Raw genomic sequence first — 22917 nt, 5'->3', positions numbered from 1 at the left:
TGTGGTAAAGAGATTGTAAGAGAACACCTACCTACCTTAAGTAAGTTAGGACTACAAGTCCAAAAGAATGACAACCCCAGGTACTGATGGAACTTGTACTGAATTACTGAAGGAACTTGTGGTCTCATAACCACCTTCTGTAATTTTTGAGGGCTCCTGCAGAATGGGTGAAGTGCTGGAAGACTGGAGAAAACCAAATTTTGTCCCTACCTTTGAAAAGGGGGAAAGGAGAAGCCAAGAAACTACGGACCAGTCAGCTTGAGATTGATACCTGGCAAAATACTACATCAGATTATTAAGCAGCCTGTGGACACTTAGAAAAGAATCTGGTGATTAGCAGAAGCCAGCATGGATTTGTCAATAAGTCATGCCAGTCTAATTTGACAAACTCTTCCATGATATGCTTGCTGACAAGTTGGTTCTAGTCATGCCCTCAAGAGCTACAAAGAACGCTTCTCCTCCTATGTAACAACGCTTCAGACATCTGAAGATTAGGGGTGTACACGAACGGGATTTTCCGTTTGCTGGTCCTAAATTTCCCGGCAATCGATTTCATGGGATGACCCCTGGTTCTAGTGTTATGTGAGAGGGAGAAGAATTTCTCTCTCCACTTTCTCCACACCATGCATGATTTTATAGACCTCTATCATGTCTCCCCACAGTTGCCTGTTTTTCTAAACTAAATAGCCTCAGGCGTTGTAGCCTTGCATCATAAGAGAGGTGCTCTAGGCCCCTGATCATCTTGGTTGCCCTCTTCTGCACCTTTTCCAGTTCTACAATGTCCTTTTTTTAGATGTGGTGACCAGAATTGTACACAGTACTCCAGGTGTGGCTGCACCATAGTTTTGTATAAGGCATTATAATATTAGCAATTTTATTTTCAGACCCCTTCCTAATGATCCCCAGCATGCAACTGGCCTTTTTCACAGCTGCCGCACATTAAATCAACACTTTCAACGAGCTGCCCACCATGACCCCAAGATCCCTCTCCTGGTTAGTCACCGACATCTCAGATCCCATCAACATATACTTGAAGTTGAGGTTTTTTGTCCCAGTGTGCATCACTTTACACTTGCCAACATTAAAGCGCATTTGCCATTTTGTCACCCCCTCACCCAGTTTGGAGAGATCCTTTTGGAGCTCCTAACAATCCGTTTTGGATTTCACTACCTGAAAGAGTTTGGTATCATCTGCAAATTTGGCACCTCACTGCTTACCCCTGCTTCTAAATCATTTATGAGTAAATTAAAAAGCACCGGTCCCAGTACAGATCCCTGGGGGACCCCACTTCTTACTTCCCTCTATTGTGAAAACTCCCATTTATAACTACCCTCTGTTTCCTGTCCTTCAACCAGTTAGCAATCCACATATGTACTTGTCCCCTTATCCCATAACTGCTAAGTTTCCTCAGGAGTCTTTGATGAGGTACTTCGCTGAAAGCTTTTTGGAAGTCCAGGTGATATACCAAAAACAGGTTCTTTGTCTGGGTGTTGTTAAATGCCAATCACACACACACAGAGGAAAAGCTTTGAAAGTTTATTTCTGAAGAAATCAAGGCTATCGGGGCGAACCCAAATCGAGAGCCAAGTCCTTTGTTTGTTACAAGCATTTATACCCCAACATTAGCATTTCTCCCCCAACCCTCTCTGCCATTTGATACTAGAAAGATAACACGTAGAAAGGCCAATAGAGAAGATCCAGGCCCAACTAGCATTTATGATCCTGCTCCTGTCTTTTGTTTATCCCTGGTAGAATTCTAGCACCAGCTTGTTACATTTGAATTACATTCGAGATGGCCTCTCGGCTCATCCCTTATGTTCAAGGCCGAAGGACCGGTTCCTTGTTATTAGAACAAAGGGAGTGTGAAAGCTATATACATTCAGGAATGCAAAAGCGGGGGCCCCTACATGTCTTGGAAAGTTCAAGCCTCTTACTAACAGGAATATTTCTAACTAAGCTAAAATGGAGTCCCGGAAACAAAATGGAATCACTTTGGTTTGCATAGCATATCACAGGTATACAATGTCAACTGGATCACCCTTATCCACACACTTGTTGACACTCTCAAAGAACTCCAAAAGGTTTGTGAGGCAAGATTTACCTTTGCAGAAGCCATGCTGGTTCTCTCCCAGCAGGGCCTGTTCATCTATGTGCTTTACAATTTTATCCTTGAGGATGCTTTCCATCAATTTGCCTGGAACGGATGTTAAGCTATCTGGCCTGTAATTTCTCAGATCACCCCTGGATCCCTTTTTGCAAATTGGTGTTACATTTGCTACTTTCCAGTCTACCAGTACAGAGCCTGATTGCAGGGATAAGTTATATATTTTAGCAAGGAGGCCGGCAATTTCACATGTGAGTTCTTTGAGGACTCTAGGATAGATGCCGTCTGGCCCTGGCGATGTGCTAGTTTCCAGTTTTTCCAGACAGTTTAGAACATCATCTCTTGTCACTGCTATCTAACTCAGTTCTTTAGCCTCCATCCCTAAAAAGCCTGGTTCAGGAACAGGTATATGCTCAGTATCCTCTGCCACGAAGACAGACGCAAACAACTCATTTAGCTTCTCTACAACCTCCATATCCTCCTTAATAATCCCTTTCACTCCCTCATTATCCAAAGGTCCAACTACAGTACCTCCCTGGCAGGTTTCCTGCTTCTGATGTATTTAAAGAAGTTTTTGTTATTCCCCTTGATGCTTTTGGCTAAATGTTCCTCAAACTCGTTTTTGCCTTCCCTATTGTCACCTTGCATTTCTTTTGTCAGAGTTTGTGCTCCTTTCTGTTCTCCTCATTTGGACAGGCCTTCCAATTTCGGAAAGAAGTCTTCTTCCCTTTTATGGCTTCCTTGACTTTACCTGTTTCCATGCTGGCATCCTCCTGGACTTAGTGGTACCTTTCCTCCTTTTGGGTATACAATCTAACTGGGCTTCTAGTATTGTGGTTTTGAGTAAACTCCATGCACTCTGGAGCGAAGTGACTCTCCTGATTTTCCTTTTCAACTTTCTTTTCACCATACTCCTCATTTTGGAGAAGTTTCCTCTTCTGAAATTCAAAGTGTCTGTGTTAGATTTCCTTGGTGATTCTCTCCCCGCATGTATGCTTCAGTTCTGAAAGATCAACTTGAGATTGCCTCTGCCTCACAATTATGCTAAATGAGGCTGAATGCTACACCTACAGAATATTGTCAAAAGTTCTTTCAAGAAAATACACTGCTAAACATCCAAGGCCAAAAAAAGTCAGCAAAGTATCACATATCTCAACTGACAGCACTTTAGTATGGCTAAAAGCTGACAAAAGAGTTCTACCCTTAGCCCACAAAGGCTAAAAAAGCAACCACAGCCATATATGTTTTCAGACTAAACACTGGAATTTCAAGTCATGATTTATTTCCTTTAAAGCTGTGTCAGGCAGATTTACATGGTGATTTGAAAATGTCAACTCATGATTGCTTTGCAAAGAGTGCTTTTTTACCCTTAGCAGTGATGCGATATATAGCAGCTTATTCTAAATTTAATGATTTCATAAAATAATAAATAATGAACAGAATTACAAGGGCTCACACCTTCTTTCCTTTCCCTCAAAACATTTTATTTCAAGATTCCACATGTTTTTAAAGAAATGAATCTAAATACACCATTTGTCTTTTCCCTTTGCAATACGGTCAGCATTGTCTTCATTGAACTAACAAAATAACCACAATCAGTATTCTGAATATCATTATTCTATCTTATTTAAGGAAGGGGTTTTCCAACCCATTGGTTCCCTGGAAGCTTTTCTGGGTCTCTTTGCTACTTCAACACACCAGATATAAAGAATATGTAGGGGTATGAGCAGGGGCGTAACTAGGGTGGGGCAGGCAGGGCATGTGCCCTGGGCACCACTTGAAGGGAGGGCGCCATTTTTGAAAATTAAAAAAAAAATTAAAAATGGCCACCAAAAAAAAAATGGCCACCATGCATGCTCAAATGGCCTCTGTGAGGCCCTAGGCCATGCCAGGACTCGCAGAGGCCATTTGAGCATGTGTGGTGGCCACCTTGTTTTCAGTGGCCATTTTTTTAAAGTTATTTTTAAAAATGGCCACCGCACATGCTCAAATGGTCCCTGCAAGGCCCTAGAAGCCAGCAGTGAGAAGGGAACCTTTGCAGACCCCCCCCCAGCCTTTAGGAAGCCCCCAAAAGGGACTACAGGTATTATTTTTAATTCAATATAATATAAATCACTGTACACATATTCAGTTTGGCACTATGTACTGAGAATCAGGGCTTGTGAATACTGAGCTGAAGCTTATGAGCTAGGATTGTATTCATTTGCTCTTATTTTGCTTCTTGTGATAAATGAGTTAAATGTGATGTCTTAATAATATGGCTATTAATGGTGAGTTTGTCTTTGAATCAGTGTGAAATCCTTAGTATTAAGCCCCACTGGGAGTTTCTTGCTCTCTTTCTCTCATTTTAACTGTCTTTCTGAAAGACTAGAATATATTCCAGGCAGTGGCACAGTTTACTCTGCATATCCTTTAATTATTTTCAGAGTATCTGGGAAAAGTCAAACTCTCCATTTATTTTTAAAACTTACGTAATAGTGATACTACAATGCATAGTAGAGAATTAGACAGGCACTTCTGTTTAGTTTTCCAAGTACACCTCCACATAGTATTTGGATATTTCATGAGCCCCAGCATACTGAAATTTGTAGTTTTCCAGCATTTTTGGTCCAGCTACATCCAATGCTAAACAGTTTTTGAAAGATTAAAAGATTAACAAGCTTGCCTTGTATTTTTCAGCTGATATTATGGTTAAGTTATCTGAAAGATGGCTGTCGGATGTTTGGACAGGGGGCGCAATTTCAGTGCTTGCCCTAGGCGCTATTTTCCCTAGATACGCCTCTGGGTATGAGACAGACAATTAGACTGTACAGCCACATTACAACATTGAACACATCAGAAAGAGAAGGGGTATTTAGGTTAAAGGAGAACATTATGATGTATTAATTCAGGCTAACAACCAATTAAATAAGTTTAGTTGATTATCTGCCAAATCAGATCATTCAAATAATCAAATAAGTTTACCTAAACAAATAAATTTAAATAAATTTGCATAATACTCAACATAGGTGCATTTGGGGGTTCATGAAGAAAGTGTAAAATAACTTATGATTTTATAAAACAAAAGCTACCACATTAGAAGGGAAGTCCATCTGTGATATTTTGTATACTGCAGTAATTTGTGTTCACTGGAGAGGGCCCTCATGACCTCTGTTTTTACCTACTTTCCAGTAGGCTTATGAGATCACCTGGTAGTGTGTGTGTGTGTGTGTGTGTGTGTGTATGTGTGTGTGTGCATCCGTCCATGTGGGTATCCCCCCACATCAACTTCGCAACGCCTGGACCAATATGAACCAAATTGGGTACAATTGTAGGGACACATAGGGACACCTCAGTGGTATAGTTTGTAATGATGTCATCCACCCCAATCCAAGATGGCGGACGCATGAACATTTGAGGTGCAAGAGATCTAACTTGTGGACCTCGATCTGTACCAAATTTAGTCCAGATGTAGAGACAGTAAAAGGAAAGTAGGCTGATTAGTTCTTACTAGAACAACTTGTTCTCTCATAGGATGTAATTGTTGGCCTTTGTTGGTGCAATATTCAACAATGCTGTCGTTCAGCTTATAACCCAGCTCCAGGCCTAGTGAAACCAAGAAGCCTGATTAGTCCCGAAAAACTGCCAACAGCAAGTATTTACAGCCTGCCTGAAAAGGAAGGTTGATAGCAATATGTATCTGCTGTATCATTTACTGTAACATAATTTGACATTCTTCACTGCTCATCCACACAGCTTCCTTATTCTCCTTGTCACTATTCTCCATTTTGTGAAAATGTACATTATGTCCTCACTTTATTCAATTCTCACTCCTTTCTTCTGCCACTCTTCTTTCCATTCATACCAGGGCACAATGAGATTTGCACAAATAAGAATCTCTTCGGGGGGGGGGGTGTGTGCATGTGTGTGAAAGGTAAAATTCCCATATATACTTCTATTAATCTTATTTAAGTGATGTTTCTCACAAAATACTTTGTACTCCTTTACAAAGTCCCAAACATAAAATACACACACAGACTTCATCAAGTGTAAAAAGCACATACTGTATGTGTTTCAAATGATTTTTTTTTACTTCAAAGAACTAAAAATAAAAATGACAGCCTGATCCTGTGGTTTTGATACAATGCATTTTAAAAGCTGTATCTGAAACATACATGCATTATTTGTTCTTTTGACACAATATACCTGAATGGTCTGACTCAGGTAACTGTACCAAAGCATCTCATGAAAAGCTGCCTTTAAGTTAAGGCACTATGATAACCTTGACTTTCCTGTAGGACCAGCATCATCATCAAAAGGAAACTTTAGGTTCCAAGCTAATATGAACATAAGGACAGCCCTGCAGGATCAGGCCCAAGGCCAATCTAGTCCAGCATTCTATTTCACACAATGGCCCACCAGATGCCTCTGAGAAGCCCACAAGGAAGAGGTGAGGGCATGCCCCCTCTCCTGCTGCTGCTCCCCTGCAACTGGTATCCCCTGCAACTGGTAGAGGCATCTTGCCTCTTAGGCTGGAGGTAGCCACCAGACTAGTAGCCATTGCTAGACCTGTTCTCCATAAATCTGTCCCAAGCCCCTTTAAAGCATTTCCAATTGATTAGTGCTAAAAATGTCATGTTGTTAAAAATCACTATCCCGAAGGAGGCTTTGGTTCTCCAGGCTTTATGAATGAGCGAGGTGTCAAAAGGGAAAGTTCAGCAATATTGAAATAATGTTTGAATAGTAGTCATTTCATTTTGAGTTTCACATCTAGTTAATGACCTCTTCAGGGACCAATTAAGAAGAGAATAAACTTCGAGGAACTGAATAAGTGGCCTCTTTCCTGGGGATACAAGTTTGCCAAGTATTTACAATGTTAAACTCAGGTCAGCTTTTGTTAGTGCTCAACTACAGAGGCTCCCCATCTTCCAAATGACAGAATCAACAATGTGGTTCCTTGTTTTATTTTAAAAGGTATATCCAAACCTTTTTCTGCAAATGCAATGTAGTTATAAAAAAATAAGAATGCAGCTACACAATAAAAGCAGAATAGAAACAGCAATAATAAGAACATAATCATACAAAGAACATAAAGCAGCAAAAAAAGCCAAAAGGGAGAAACTAGCAAAGACCAACATTCAGAGGGTATTGGGGAAGGCTTGCTGAAATAGAAACATCTTCAGATTATTTTAAAAAATTGTCGGGGAAGGTGTCACCTGACAATCAGGTAGCTGGGAGTTCCAGAAAACCACGGAGGGTTGCTCATGCATTCCTATCAATCAAACTTCAGAAGGTGGCAAGACACACAACACAGCCTCTCTAAAAGATCTGGGGGGCACATTCAAGTGGGAGAGGCAGTCTTTGCATAATTTGGCCCTAAACTGTAAAAGACTCTAAGGGTCAAAATCTGAACCTTGAATTGTGACCAGAAAAACACTGTAACCGGTGAAACTGCTACAGTAGTGGCAAGATATGATCAGAACACCCCAAATTTGTCAAGCATTCTGCACCAGCTGAATTTTCCAAAAAGTCTTCAAGGGCACACCCACATGTGTTGCAGTAATTAAAATAAGAGGTGATAAGGGCACAGATAACTGTAGCTAGGTCCATCTGTGTTGGAAATGGGTGCAGCTGGCACACCAGCCAAAGCTGGGCAAGTATACCTCCAAAGACTGAGGAATAAGGTTGGGTTGAGGAGCAAACCTGCTCTTTCAATAACTAGAGCTGGGAAACAACTCAGTCCTTGATTAATGGGCCTCCTGACTAGGAGTACTTCTGTCTTATCCAGATTTAGTTTCAGCTTGAGTGGCTTCTCTAAGGTCACCTAGTGAGTTCATAGCTGCCTCGAGATTTGAACAGAATGATTCATAGCTCAGTTTCTTTTTCTAGAAAGAATCTTACATTCTATCAGCTCTCTACCAGAAAGAGAGTATTTTACTCTCATTTACTCTCTAAAATGACCCATTTTAGTGGATCATCTAGTAGTTTATCACTGGCAATAACCAAATTACTTGTGTGGTAAAGACAATTCATTTGTGCAATTATACTGGAGGAGGAAGGCAAGGTGTGGGGAGTCATGCCAGAGGTTAAAATAACATAGGTATAGAATATGAAGACTGAAATACACGATAATGATTACAAATGAGCATTGCTTCTTTCCAGTAGAAATCAATGAACTATCTGCAGGAAAGTTGCTGTAGTAGTTGATACTGCCTGAACACACTAACTATTATAAAATCAGTGAGTGAATCCAGTGCAGCATTAGGAGGGCAAAGCAGGAGCTGTGCCCTCATAGCTAGGACTGTTCCAAACTCAGCCAAAGGCTTGTTGAGCAACACACCATGAACACAGAGGGATGGGGAGCACTTTTCGCTACTCTCCCCTTCATCCAAATATGCTCTTTGGCTTCCAAGAATATATCCTTGAGGGTTGCACATATATTCTTTGGGACATATTCCTGGAAGCCCAAGAGCATTTTTGAAAAGAGGGGAGAGAAGCAAAAATCACTCCCCCCTCCCCTTGTACTTGTGCTCTGCTCAAGCCTTTGGCTGAGCTCAGAGCAACCCTCACTGTGAATGCAGAGCTCTTGCTCCACCCTCCTAACTCTGCTGGATGTCATCCAACAGAATTTGTCCCAACTTTATGAAATGACTCTCTACATGGGTGAGTGCTCCAAGGTAGCCAAAATTAAAACAAGACTGAATAAGAATTGCCTGATATTCAAGAGTTTAAAGATTTTTCCCTTGAAGTGTTCGCTTGTTTGAAATCACATTTTTGTCCCATGTATCTGCAGTTTCTTCTTTTGCCGATTTACCTCCCATCAAAAATTCAGGGAAATTGCAGGGAGGTTATCTTCCTGGTTTGATGAAAATCCATTGTATATTCATAAAGTTATGAGGTGCTAAATAAAATTGTACCAGAACCATTTATTTTGGAATTTGTTCAGGGTCACTCTGTGTATTAACTGTAGTAATGCAAGTTAGTAGAGGCATGCACACATATTCCAATATATGTAGCGTGACCTGGTATCAGTCCCATGAAACATTGTTCAACTGGATATGTTATGATGCAGGAAGGTGGTATCTAAAATCTTGCACTAATATCTAAGGATGTGCACTAATTATGATTCTAAGCATGATTTACAGCACAGCCCTGGCACCTTTAAGACAGAGAGCAGGTGTATACCTGGTCCTCCACCGCTCGCCATCACGTGAGAGCACCGCTGATATACGAAGTGGCGGTGAGCAGTGGAGGAGCAGGTATGCACCTGCTCTCCTCCATTTTAAAGGTGGCAGAAATGTGCTGTGAATCATGCTTAGAATCACGATTCATGCACATCTCTACCAGTATCATCAAGGTAAATACTGGGCTCCAAAGAAGAGTGCATTGAGGTTGCCACCCCATAAACGCTTCAGCAGTTGCTTGCAAGACTGGCATTTTTCGATAAGCCATAACTTTTGTACATTTAAACAGCCAACTCTTCTATTCCTTACAAAGTAAATATCTTGGGATGGGTTTTCTGTCTATTACCATGAACCAGACCCTGAGTCCATCTTCTGCTCCCTCCCTGTAGAGAGGTGAGCCTGGACAATATCATCAATTGCCAGAGATGAAAAGAAGCTGCCATAAAACACCTCAAAATATCCCTAATATATTGTATCTTTTTGTGGCTTTCAAAGCTGCTTCAGGTGCCAGTGTCGGCTGAAAAGCAGGATATATAAAATAATAAACACATACAATGATATTTCTATCTACCTCTTCCATGTATCTCAAGTGGAATTGCAGTATTGGGAATTGCAGACTGGCGTGGTTTGGTACGAATTTGGTTCGAATTCGAACTGAACTGTGCCAAAGCAAACCGGTTCAGTCGAACCAATCAGCTGGGACAGGCGGTTCAATGAACTGGTTCAGGATTAAATCACTTGAACCAGCCCAGTTTGCAGCAGTCTGGTTTGTAAGTGAACGGGTTCTGCACATCCCTATACTGTATAACCTGAATCATGCCTTGACATCATATACTACTCTGCAGCAAGATGGAAATACTCAACAATCATTGGGATGACAACTAAAAAATTAAGGAGCTTTGTGGTTTCACACATGGGACAAAAGCAACATTAAAACTTTGCCTACTTAAATTATAGGCAAATACTGGTTTCAAATTAAGATACTAGCAGAATTACAAGAAGATTTAATAAATATCAGTTTTTTGTCAGACAAGATCAACACACTTGTTTTCTTTTAATTATTTTTGAATTATCTTTATTAAAAAACCAAAAAACCAGCGACCATACATTTAAACTTACTTGGCCACAAATTCACATTTAAGTATTTGAGTTTTCTGTCTTCAACAACAGTTTGACATTAGTGATACATCATCCTAAAAAGCAACACACACACACACAGAAACAAAAAGTGTCAGTGAACTCCCTTGTTACACAAAACAGTAAGGTCAGCCAAATTGTACTATATCCATATGCCATCCATAATTTAATATGCAAAGATAACACACTACCAGCATATTACCCTTGTAAATGCCTCTGCATGGGATTTTTAACCAGTATTCTGTTTCCAATTTTTAATGATTTATAAGGATAAGAGGACAAGGAAAAATAAACAAGAGAAAAAGCTAAGAGAAAAGTGAATTAGCTAGGGACACAAATCTGATAAGCGTTATAGTTTTATCAGTACATACTTGTAATCTAATGACAGTATTTATATATCTGTTCCACATTTTCATCTACCACTAAACATTAAGATTAAAAATCTCACACAAGCAATGCTTTTATTGCAGCGGGGAGCTGTATCAAAAACAGGCAGAGTAAGACCCATGGGTTACAAACAGTTGACTAATATTCCCCCACCCCCTGACGACAAGGCACCACTTGAGGATAAGGCAGTAATTTTGTCTTCTTCCAATAGAAACCGAACTTTCTTCCTCTGTGTAATGCCTTAACACGTAATCTAAAGACCAATGAACTATCTCCCTTGATTTAAGCAGGTTTTGTGTTTTTGTAACAAACTTCCCAATATCCATGCTTTTGTTCAGCTGTAAATGGAAGTGTTTTTTTTGTCATTGTTATTTACACAGCACTGTTAAATTCTCACACACCATGGAATCCAAATGCGGTAGTGGAGCCTAACCAGCGGTGGACTGTGTCCAGCTGCTGCCATGGCCCAGCCCCCTACATCTGATGTCAGACACAGGGATTAGCCACACCTCCGCATCTGATGTCAAACACGGGGGGCATGGTCTGGCTCCTGAACAGAGCCACGTGGCCCTGTTCAGGAGTTAGATTCAGGCCAGCACTGCAAACGTAGCGCTGGCCATCTAACTCCCAAACGGGGCTGCGTGGCCCCATTCGGGAGCTAGATCGGGGCCAGCGCTGCGTTTGCAGCACAGCCAGAAGCGGCTCTCCCTGCCTTTAAGACAGGGAAGATCCGCTCCTGGCCGTGAAAATTGAATGCAGTGATGGCCATTTAACTCCTGAATGGGGCCGTGCCGCCCCGCTCGGGAGCTAAACCAGCCCCCCCCCCACGTCTGATGTCAGATGCGGGGGGCATGTCAGGGCCACAAGGTGCAGCCCCTGTGGGGCAGCAGCCTAGGTTCTTGGAACCCAGTCGCCCAATAGTGGCTATGCCCTGTCCAAATGTGTATTTATGGTATTAGACTTCATACAACATTTGGTACTGCCTTCAGTACCTACCACCACCAATACCTTTATCACTCACTAAAGGTGTCCGGGGGACGGGACGGACAACACACCTTGAGTTCCTGTATTTCTTTTTTTTAAAATCTAAATATCTGGCTTGTGTCTGTGTGTGTTTCATGGAAACTGCACTGGTGTCATACAAACTCATACATTTTTATTCACTGATTCATTCATTCTCCATTGGTTTCAGTAGAGGAATTACCTCCACTTCTGCCCGCTAACTTCACAATTTCCAGCCAATAAAGTTTACAGGCATTCTAGGACCTTGCCAAGAGACCATTACTGCCAAATTTCAGGCAGATAGCATTCAGGGGACCCATTTTAGATAACATTAAAAATGGCACAGAGGCACAGCCTAAATGCTATCTAAACTAATGTTAAAGAGAAATAACAACACTGCTGGCATTGTAGAGGGGTACTCAGAAATCCCTAAAATAGATGAGAAATAAGCAGTAGCTTGGAATACTAATTTTGGGGAGTAAAGGAATTGCGTTTTTCAAATAAACTGTTCCAAGGCATATACAAACAGAAAGGAAACAAAAGTACAACATGCTGGGGGAAAGAGACACATTTGGGGTGGGGTGGTGGAAATCTGGAAAGCAGGTTTCAAATTCAAATGAACTGCTTTAGAAAAGGCAAGACCTCCCTCCACGAAAAAGCCCCCAACATGATGCAGAAATAGAATAATTTGGTGCCGGGTAATAGATTTCAATGCTACTGCTAAAGCCATGCCAAACACGCACAGAAGACACCTCTCACCTCCCAAACAAAAACACCACAATCCCACAAATTCAGAACATCAGGATATAAGGAAGACAGGATGAAACGGGGTCAGATTGGAAGAAAATTGAATAATCAAATCCCAAACAGAATCAGAAACAATGCTGGGATTAAAATCCAGAACAGAAATGAAAATACTTGTTTCTTGCACATGGTAAAAATCTACAAACACCAAACAGTCTCAGAAAAAGTGTACTAAAAATTAAGAGGCAAAATGGAATGGCAGTAAAGTTTGTTGTATAAAGCAAAACCCCAGAGTTTCCACCAGCAGCCTGCTCATGTGTTGGCAGCACTGAACCAGCCTCCGTGGATGCACGGAGGCCATTTGTGTGACGTCTGCTGATGTGCAGATGCCATGCAAATGTCCTCCATGCTTCTGCGGCTGGAATTGCGCCACTGCCATGCGGGTGGGCTGCTGGGGGGGAGCGCTGGGGTATCAAGGAGTGGCCACCAGATCAGTAAGCACCTACTTTTTTAAATGCCTTCTTGCCCGCCCTGCCCCCCCCCACCGGCTGCCCTTAGAAGCCTTTTAAAGCCAGGCTTCTCCTTTGCTTGTAAAGGAGAATCCTCATTGGATTCTTCTTTACAAAAGCACAGCCCGTCGAACTGGGTCAAATCAGTTTGATCTAATGGAACAGATGGGCCAGTCGGTTCTACCAAACCTGTTTGTGGACCAGTGGTTCGGTTCGAATTTGAACTGAACCGCAAAAATCAGTCTGTGCACACCCCTAATACCAGCTTCTTTCACAAAGCCTGATGTATCAGTAGCTTGTCACTATAGGCTACGTTTGCCTTGTGCGCTGTAATGAGCAGATGCTTTAATCTTTTAGGTTTCATTCTGCATAGTTTACTAGGAAAGAACTGAGGAGGCTTTCTTCCATTAATGGAGGGTTAGAGTAACAGAAGAGAGCACTTTGTTTCTGTTATCCTCCTGGTGTTTCAGCTTTCATCATTCAACATGCCAATAAAGGGACATAATAAAGGGATTCAGGCTCAATCTAGATTTACTGTTCTCTGTTAAAACTGCCAAGCAAGACAGGCCATTTCTGAAACCACAGAAGGACATTTGTAGTAAAGAGTCTTTTGCTGCCAAATAATATGCTAATAGCAAAGCTTCAAACAAAAGCATCATGGACCATCACTTTCAGAAGCATACTAAGATATGCATCTGATCACCAACGAGGCGGTGAAGGAAGTGAGGATTGGGAAAGAAGAAGAAGCACTTCTACTGAAGGAACAACACTTCTTTGTTTTAATAAGCTGTACCCGGAATAGAACTTTTCCCCCCTGAATCTAATATTCTCAAGTGCGTTAAAATACTGTAACTGATTAAACCAATGGGAAAATAAGAGGGTTTCATGTTCACAAGTCCGATTTCCCTTTGGATATCAACGATCTTACATTACAGATCCTTAAAAACAATCCAAAAATTTACTGATCAAACAGCTACTCTTAGAGGCTGAATTTTGAAGGTGGTAAAAACTCTGAACCAATTTTTACTGAAATAGGCACTATCTAGATTGCAAAGCACACACAACTTTGGAATAAATTGTTACTGTTAACCTACAATATTGTATGCCTAACTGACAAACACTCATCTAATCTGACATACTAACAAGTATGCTGTTGAACAATCATTATGCATATTTACGTTATCTTGAGGGAGGGAGTTGAGTTAATAACATTACCAGTGATTTGGATGTGCGGAAGACAGAGAGAGCGAGCATTTGTACCCACTCATTATGTGGGGAAATGCATACACTTTGGGAAATCAAGTGGGTCAGGTCTAAACATGTCACCTGCTATTGTTATCTCATTACCTGGGAGAGCAGTTTTTACACTCCCTAACCCCAGCAGTTTTGCCATTTCAATCTGGGACAACCTAAACAGACTGAAATCTGTTTAGAGTGCAGTAGAAGCCATTAAAATCAAGCCTGTTTCTATAAGCATAGGCTCTCCTCCTAGTATTGCTGCCTGCCTGGGACTGCAAAAGGGGGGGGGCAGTGTAGGTGTCAAATACCCAGAAGGTCGCAATAGATTTCAGCTGGAAGGTTTTTAGGTTAAAGAGGCCCAAATTGTCCAGGCATACTCTATGAAGTTCATCCTGCCTCACTAACCATTTGAAGTTCTTTGAGAGGGTCAGCAATGGCTGACAATGGCTATAAGTAATTATGGCCATATGGAACCTTCAGGTTCAAAGGCAATATGTTCCTGGATGCAACTGCTGGGGAGCAACAGCAGAGGAGATCTACTGCCCTGGTTGTGGGCTTCCCAGAAGCATCTAGTCGGCCACTGTGAGAACAGGATGCTTGACTAGATGGCCCTAATCCAGCAGAGCCGCTCTTACAGTAGGTCTTCAACTGCTGAATTCAGACTAAATCAAAGGAGTCCACACTTAGGCAAACAGAATAGAGGATCAATGTCGGCCAAGATGGTTCAACAGCAAAACAAGAGCAGCTGACGGAAAAAAAAATCTTTTCCCCCAACACACTTTGATAATATCGTTTTCAAGGAATATTTGAAACATTCCTTGACCAGTGAGGAATTACTGAATTGCTTGAGGGACAAATGCTTCCAGATAACAGATACTTTCATCAGCCTGTTTAGGGCTTTTGCAAGAACACATATTTCTCAGGCAGTCAAGTGAAAATATTCCTTGAAAAAAGAAGCTATTGGAACACATTGGGGGGGGGGGTTTCATCAGCTGCTCTTGCACTGTTGTTGTGGCCAACCTAGAGTATACAACCATTTTCAGTTGTTTTTAAAGTGGAGAAAGAGAGAAGGATAAGGCTAGGAAGAGAGACAGAAAGATGATTTTAAAAAGCAGGAGAGACACAGATAAGGAAGGCTAACATATAGCAAAAAATTAAAAGACCACCCCATGTTGCAGATGAAGGTAGAGGTGAGTCCCAGGACTAAGAAACAGGGCAAATCTTCCAAAGGTTTTTTTGTCATCATTTTTTTAACTTATTCTAATGCCCCCCCCTTTTTTGCCTAAGATACAATGTATGACACTGAAACCTATTTCAATCAGCTCAGCAGAATGTGTTGAAATCATGTTTTCTCTTCAAAAATTTAGTCCATATAAACTAAAATTTTCTTTAAAAACACAGAGGTTGATCAAATAGTGCAACTTTAAACTGCCTCTACTCCTCCACCACTTCAACATTTAACATACATTATTTTGTTCAAATCTATACTGAGAGCAGTTTTTACACCAGGATGACAATTTCCTACAAATGGTAATATGGTTAGATCTTTAAAAGGGAAAAGACAAGCTATTTTACTCTACCTAGACGCTGAAGAGTTCAACTCAACTCATCTGATGAGTTCAAACCAAGTGTTCAATTTGAGTCAAATCAACTCAAATATTTTCAAATTCCAAATTTTGATTGAAAGAACACTTTTAAGTCTGTTATAAGTGGTTGCTACTAAAACACATGTATCTGGAACCCCAGTTGACAAGCAGTTTTTAGAGTGAAACTGCACTTGTTCAACCTCCGTGTCGATGCTCAAAATTTGGGATTAGATGCTGAAGAAAGTTAATACACATGCATGCTAGAAAGAAGTTTGAAACCACAGTTCGTTCCCAATGTCCTTTGTCCTTCCTAAATGCTCGAAGAGCAGGAAACAGCCTCCAGCAACCAGTAACTCAAGGGGAAAATGTTAAAGGGCACTTTCAGAAGGTACAAAGCAGGCCAGAATTAGTTACCTCCAAGTGTGAGCCGATATGGGTCACTTACATGCCCTTGCCCCTTGGCAACGCAACTATTTAGTTACTTCACATTTTTCCAGCCTCCTCGTCACCAGCAAGGAATTACTCAATTACTTGAGGGAATTCATCCTCAAATGCTTCCAAATTAAAAATGCAATCAAAGTCTGTTCATCATTCAACCTAGGTCTTCTCTCCTTGGACCACTGATATACAATATATCATGAAACATGAGGGGAAGGGCAACAGGAACTGGGTGGCATCTGATACAGCAAGCAAAATTCCCTAAAGTGCGAGTGTGCAAAACTTTCAGATAAAGCAGAAGGGGACAGACTAGAATCAGGAGTAGAGCAGCCGTAAACACATAACAGCTGGTCAGAAAGGTCAAATGACAGTAAGGGAGATAGCACACTCCAACACCCAGTAAGAGACTCAGCATATAGGTGTTTATTTGCCAGAAGCCTCCAAACCAGAAGCCTCCGAGCCAAGATGGGCAAGCTGGAATGCTTGGTTGCTAATGAAAAAAACAAGCTGCTCACCTGTAACTGATGATCTGATAGCAATCCATTGAATCAATTAGAATGGGTTCTGCGCTCTCAGTGTGGAGTACCAAAGCTCCTTTTCAGCGCTTGTGCCCCGCTCCACATGCCTACGTGGCTATTTAAGGCAGGAGGAAGTGTAAGCACCTCAGTTCCTTTAAGAGCACTGAAACCAGCGATCGATGCTGTACAAGCAGGTGAGTTCCAGTAGAATACTTGCACATTACTACAGAGGGGAGGCAGGGAGGGTTTAATGGATACCAACAGATCACTACCAGATCATCAGTTACAGATGAGCAACCTGTTTATCTGGATCGTGATCCGTTGAATCCATTAGAATGGGTGTTTAGTTAGCTCCTTTAGGAGAAGGGAGCATAGTTGGAATTACTGTAACACTCTTTTTAGGACACCTCTCCCAAAATTCGCCTCTGCCACAGAGCACAAGTCGATGGTATAATGCTTTACGAAGAGCAGTTCAGAGGACCATATTGCTGCTCTACAAATGTCCTTGAACAAAATGCTTGACAGGTAAGCCGCCGAGGTACCATATACTCTGGTAGAATGTGCCTTTATGGATTTTGGTGGCTAAACCTTATGTAGCTTATAAGTCATTCAGATTAGTTCCACTAACCAGTGGGACAATCTCTGCCTAGACAGTGCTGGACCTTGAGATCTGCCTTTATAGCAAAAGAACAACTTCCTTAATATCAACTTTGTCCTAGATAGGTAGAACATAAGAGCCCTTTTGACATCCAAGGAGTGCAAGGACGTCTCGAGAGCTGGTTTCGGAGAGCTGAAGAAGGTAGGTAGTACTATATCTTGATTTATGTGAAAATCTGTCACAATTTTTGGTAGGAAGGAGAGTTCAGGATGTAGTAAGACCCTATCCCTATAGAAGCGTGTAAAGGTGTTGGAGAAATCTCCAGGAGTTCGTTTTAATGAACGGAGGCAACACCATCCATCAGGTACAAGGTTTATTATCATGACATGCCGGGTGCCTGCACACCTAGTAGTCTTGGCAAGAGTGCTTTATATAGTTACAGATCTTAATGCAAACACAGGCCCACAAATTAGGGGCTCACAGCAAATTGTCTGAACCAATCATGATAGAACAAAGTATCAGCATTATTCAAAGTAAGGATTGTAAAGTTCCCCGCAATCAGGAGCTTATAACATAACTAAAGGTAAAGTGTGCCGTCAAGTCAATTTCGACTCCTGGCACCCACAGAGCCCTGCGGTTTTCTTTGGGTAGTTACCCAATTATAGCAAAGGTCAAACATCAGACCATATAACTAGTAACATCGAGAGTATGCACCAATCACCATTCGCCAGCGGGATGTGCAAACCGGTTTGAATTCGAACCGGTTCGGTTTGACGGTTCAAATTCAAACCGAACCAGCTATTCGGTTTGAGCTGCCGGTCCAAATTCGAACCGAACGGGGTGGGGGTCAATTCGAACCAGTTTGAACCAGTTTGAACCACCCAAAGTGGGTGGGTGGGGAGGTAGTTGGTACCCATGGGTGCCTACCACTCAACCCCCAAAGCAATCAGACACGTATGGTTTTTTATGAATTTTTTAAAAAAAATTTCTCGTAGGGAATAATGGGACTCGAACCAGCCCATTATTCCTTATTGTGGAGCACCCATGGGTACCAACTACCACCCAAACCTGAAGCAATCGGACACTCCTACGATTTTTTAAATGAATTTTTGAAATATTTTTAATTATTTTTCTCATAGGGTATAATGGGATTCGAACTAGCCCATTATTCCCTATGTGGAGTACCTAGGGGCACAAAAGTGGGGTGGGTGGTAGGCAGTGTCCAAATGTTTTGGGGTCTGGGTGGTAGTTGGCACCCATGGGTGCTCCACAATTGGGAATAATGGGCTGGTTTGAGTCCCATTATACCCTATGAGAAAATAATAATAATAAATTCAAACATTTAAAAAGTATCATACGAGTGTCCGATTGCTTTGGGGGTTGGGTGGTAGGCAGCCATGGGTACCAACTACCACCCCACCCACTTTGGGAGGTTCAAACCCAAACTGAACCGGGGGGGTTCAAGCAAAACCAAAACTGAACCTCCCCCTCCCAGTTTGAACCTGGTTCGAATTCGAACTGAACTGGGCAAACCGGTTTTGTGTACATTCCTAGTTCTTAACACTCCAATCTATATGTTGCCCCAATTCCTTCAATTCCCTCTAAACAGCATATTGATACATTATGTTACCATAGCAATCCTTGCAGCCATACTGAAGTTCATAACTCAAAGACCTAGCTAAGTTACTTGACTAGGCCCAGACCAGACCCAAATAAAGTTTTTCTTCATCAAAAGGGCACATCCATTCTCAACGCCATCATCTTGCTCACTCTGCGGGCAGTTGTAACAGCCAAGAAGGCTGTTTTTAATTAGACAAGTTTCAGGTCAGCTGTAGTCATTGGCTCAAAAGGTGGTTCTATCAGGGTATAGGTTGGAGAGACCCTTTAAAAAAACTCTTGCAACTGGGGTGGGATAATACTTTTTTCTCATCCCAACCCAGGTGCTTAGCTGAGATAGCCGCTAAGTGAACTTTAATGGAGACACTGGACAGCTCTGATGTTTTAAACGAGGTCAGATACAGCAGAACCTCATACACCACAGCCTTAGACGGCCGGAAGCTTCGAGAGGCCGAGTAAGCATTAAAGCGCTTCCACTTACTTGAGTAGTTTTTTCTGGGGGTAGGCTTTCTTTGGTTTAACATAATCTTGTTCAGAGGCCTATCCTCCACAATGTTAATTTTAGAGTGGGTACTTCTGGGTGCAATACTCGCCCGCTGTCTCAGGATAGAAGATCCTGGTATGGAGGAAGTCTCCTGCACATGTGCTTGGATAGTCTGAAGACTTGCGGAAACCATGGTTGGCGAGGCCACCATGGTGTGACAAGAATGCTCATTGCCTGGCTGGCTAGTAGATGGGCCACCACCCTGCCTAGCAACAGTAGAGGAGGATACATGTACAATAGATATTGAGACCAGTCCAGCTGTAACGCATGCCCCAATGATTGAGGGTCATGACCCACCCTTGTGCAGAACTTCCTGCATTTTGCATTGTGAGCTGTTGTGAAAAGGTCTATCCAGGGATACCCCATGCTCTGAATATTGGAAGCAAGAACTTGTTGCTCAACTCCCACTCGTGTTGTTTGTCTCTTGTGAATGAGCAACTGAAATCGTCTGCTAGAACATTCTCTGTCCCTTTTATGTGAATTGCCTCAGGAGTAATGCTGTTCCTGATACACCAATACCATATCTGCACACTCAATGCACTCAGCAACCTGGACACCATCCCCCCTTGCCTGTTAATATAGGTTATCGCTGTTGCATTGTCCAGTTGTACTTGAACAGCCCTGCTTCAGAGCATGGGCAGGAATGCCTCCATGGCCTGGAATACTGCCAAACGTTCTAGGAAATTTATATTGAATTGTTGTCATTTTTGGCAATTCCACTGTCCCTGGACCACATTGCCATTGCAGTGACACACACACACCCAATCCCAGCATGGAGGCATCAGTCATCATCCAACCCATGGGGGATTGCTGTTGAAAAGGAACTCCCCACAAAAGGTTCTCTTCTCGAGTCCACAAGGTCAAGGACTGAATGATCTGTTGTGGAACCAGCAATCTCTTTTGTTGGGGATCCACGTTCAGGCGGAAACTGGATAAGAACCATAACTGCAGTTTTCGCAGACATGTGTGCCATACTGTTGTTTTGCAGGATGCCATTAAGCCTAGGAGTCGTTGGATCTGTTTTGCATGCCGAAATGGATTTGACTGGAACTGACGTACTAGATCTGTTATGGCTTGGAATTGATCCTGAGGTAAGCAGGCTCTGCCTTTTTGTGTATCCAGGACAACCCTTATGTATGAGATCTTCTTCACAGGGTTGAGTTGAGACCTCTTCCAGTTGACCTCTATCCTGAGGTCCTGGAGAAGTTGTAATAAGTACTGTATTTGAAAATTTAACTCTTCTTTTCTCTTTGACACCAGTAGCCAGTCCAGTTAAGGGTAAATTGCCATCCTCGTGGTCCATAGATGTGCCACCACCACGGCCATGCACATGTAGGACAACACTTGAAAGTCTTTTTTTTAAATCTTTTTTTCTGAGCATTTGGGGAGGTCCATTGCTTATCCCAAATTAAGGTCCATTGCTCTGTCCCAAATGAAACCTTAATATCCATCCAATCTAATCGTCTAAGCCATAGGGATTACACAAAAACATAGCTGAATAACAGTCCAAAGTCTGAATACTGTATAAATAATCTTCTTTTAGAGAACTCACAAAGATAAGGTTCCAAAACGAAGGAGCCGCAGTGTCAGAAGAACCGGTCGCTATGACAGTCATAAAGGAACTGAGGTGCTTGCACTTCCTCCCACATTAAATAGCCATGTAGTCACATGGGGCGGAGCACAAGCACTGAAAAGGAGCTGTGGTACTCCACACCGAGAGGCTCCCGTGCAAGCACAGAACCTATTCAAATGCACTCAATGGATCACGATCCAGATCAAAGATATAGTGGGCATAACGGAAAGGTGAGAAGCAGTGGGATACTGTTATTCCTGCATACAGACTCTACAGAAAGGACAAGGATATGTGGATTGGGGGTGGAGTAGCACAGTATATTAAAGAAGGAATAGAATCCAACAAGCTAGGAGGATTGGAGTCCTCCACAGAATTATTATGGGTAACAATACGAAGACTGAAAAGCAATGTGTTACTTGGGATGTGCTGTCGCTCTCCGGATCAAAACACTGAGGACAACCTGGAGTTGGAGAAGCAAATAAGGGAGGAGTCAAAGAGAGACTTCGCTTTAATAATGCTTGACTTCAATTACCCTCATAAAGACTGGGTAAATTCACATGTGTGTATTGACAGAGAGGCCAAATTTCTAGACATGCTAAATGACTGTGCCTTAGAACAGTTGGTTGTGGAACCAATCAAAGAGAAGGAGACCTTGGATCTAATCCCAAGTGGTGCTCAAGACCTGGTGTGAGAAGTCAAAGTTGTAGAACCACTGGGGAACAGTGACCATAGTGTGATCTAATTCAGCTTATATGCAAGTGGAGCAATGCCAAGGAAGATGCATTGGACTTCAGAAAAGGAAACTTCTCAAAAATGAGGGGACTGGTAAAAAAGAAGCTGAAAGGGAAAGTCAAGAGAGTCAAATCACTCCAGAAAGCATGAGACTTATTTAAAACCACAATAATAGAAGCTCAGCGGGCACAGGGCCTTCTCCGGGAAAGCATTCCCCCAGGCTATGGAATGTTCTCCCAGTGAATGTCCACTCTTTGACATCTGTGGCTGCTTTTAAAAAAAAACAAAGATATTTTTACTACTACTACTATAACTATACTGCTTTTCAACAAAAGTTCCCTAAGCGATTTATATAGAATAAATAAATACAATGGTTCCCTGTCCCCAAAGGGCTCACAGTCTAAAAAGAAACATAAGATAGACACCAGCAACAGCTATGAGAGTGATGCTGTGCTAGGCTTGGATAGGGCCTGTTGCTCTCCTCCACTAAATATAAGAGAACAACCACTTTAAGAGGTGCCTCTTTGCTCAGTTAGCAGGACATATATATCCTAGCAGTAGTCTCAAAGATGTGAAACAGGATGCTTGACTAGATAGGCTCTGGGCCTGATCCAGCAGAGCATTATTATGCTATGTTCTTATGGCTGATGATTCTTCAAAACATGTCTATTTTTGTTTTTGCGCAGTATGAGTGCAAGAGAGATAGAGGAAAGCTGGGTTTTCTTTTTCAGGAGCTGTATTCCTGTCCAAACTGCAATGCAAGGGCAACATATCATACTTACTGTATCTGAATGAATGGGACTTGCTGAGGATTTCAGGCAGGACTATACCAATCACGTGGCACCACCAGGGTTAACAACATTTGATTGCCCAAATACAAGTCCTGCCAAGCCCCCTGCTCTGTGCGCCCCACTCCCCAGTGGGGACTGGGGCTAACTTCCCTCTGTGCAAGTCCCCCCAAACTTTTAGTTTATGGGCTCGCCCTGGCAAAAACCCCTATCTTGCCACCACCACCAACCCACTTCC

General features: G+C 42.1%; 1 protein-coding gene and 2 long non-coding RNA genes across 3 annotated transcripts in view; 2 read left to right on the top strand and 1 right to left on the bottom strand.

The window, feature by feature from the left end:
- Positions 1-6052, top strand: part of LOC128328391 (uncharacterized) — a 41380-nt gene extending 35328 nt beyond the window's left edge. The window contains exon 3 of the long non-coding RNA XR_008309182.1: positions 5618-6052. This is a non-coding gene — a long non-coding RNA (uncharacterized LOC128328391). The remainder of the gene's footprint in view (positions 1-5617) is intronic.
- Positions 1-22917, bottom strand: part of SCFD2 (sec1 family domain containing 2) — a 299733-nt gene that overhangs the window by 210537 nt on the left and 66279 nt on the right. The window lies entirely within an intron of this gene.
- Positions 13347-20677, top strand: LOC128328389 (uncharacterized). Its single transcript, XR_008309180.1, has 3 exons — positions 13347-17626; positions 19366-19497; positions 20575-20677. It is a non-coding gene; the product is annotated as an uncharacterized LOC128328389 (long non-coding RNA).

The sequence above is a fragment of the Hemicordylus capensis genome, chromosome 5 (genome assembly GCF_027244095.1).
Source record: "Hemicordylus capensis ecotype Gifberg chromosome 5, rHemCap1.1.pri, whole genome shotgun sequence".
Taxonomy (NCBI): domain Eukaryota; kingdom Metazoa; phylum Chordata; class Lepidosauria; order Squamata; family Cordylidae; genus Hemicordylus; species Hemicordylus capensis.
This window is presented reverse-complemented; position numbering and strand designations above follow the sequence as displayed.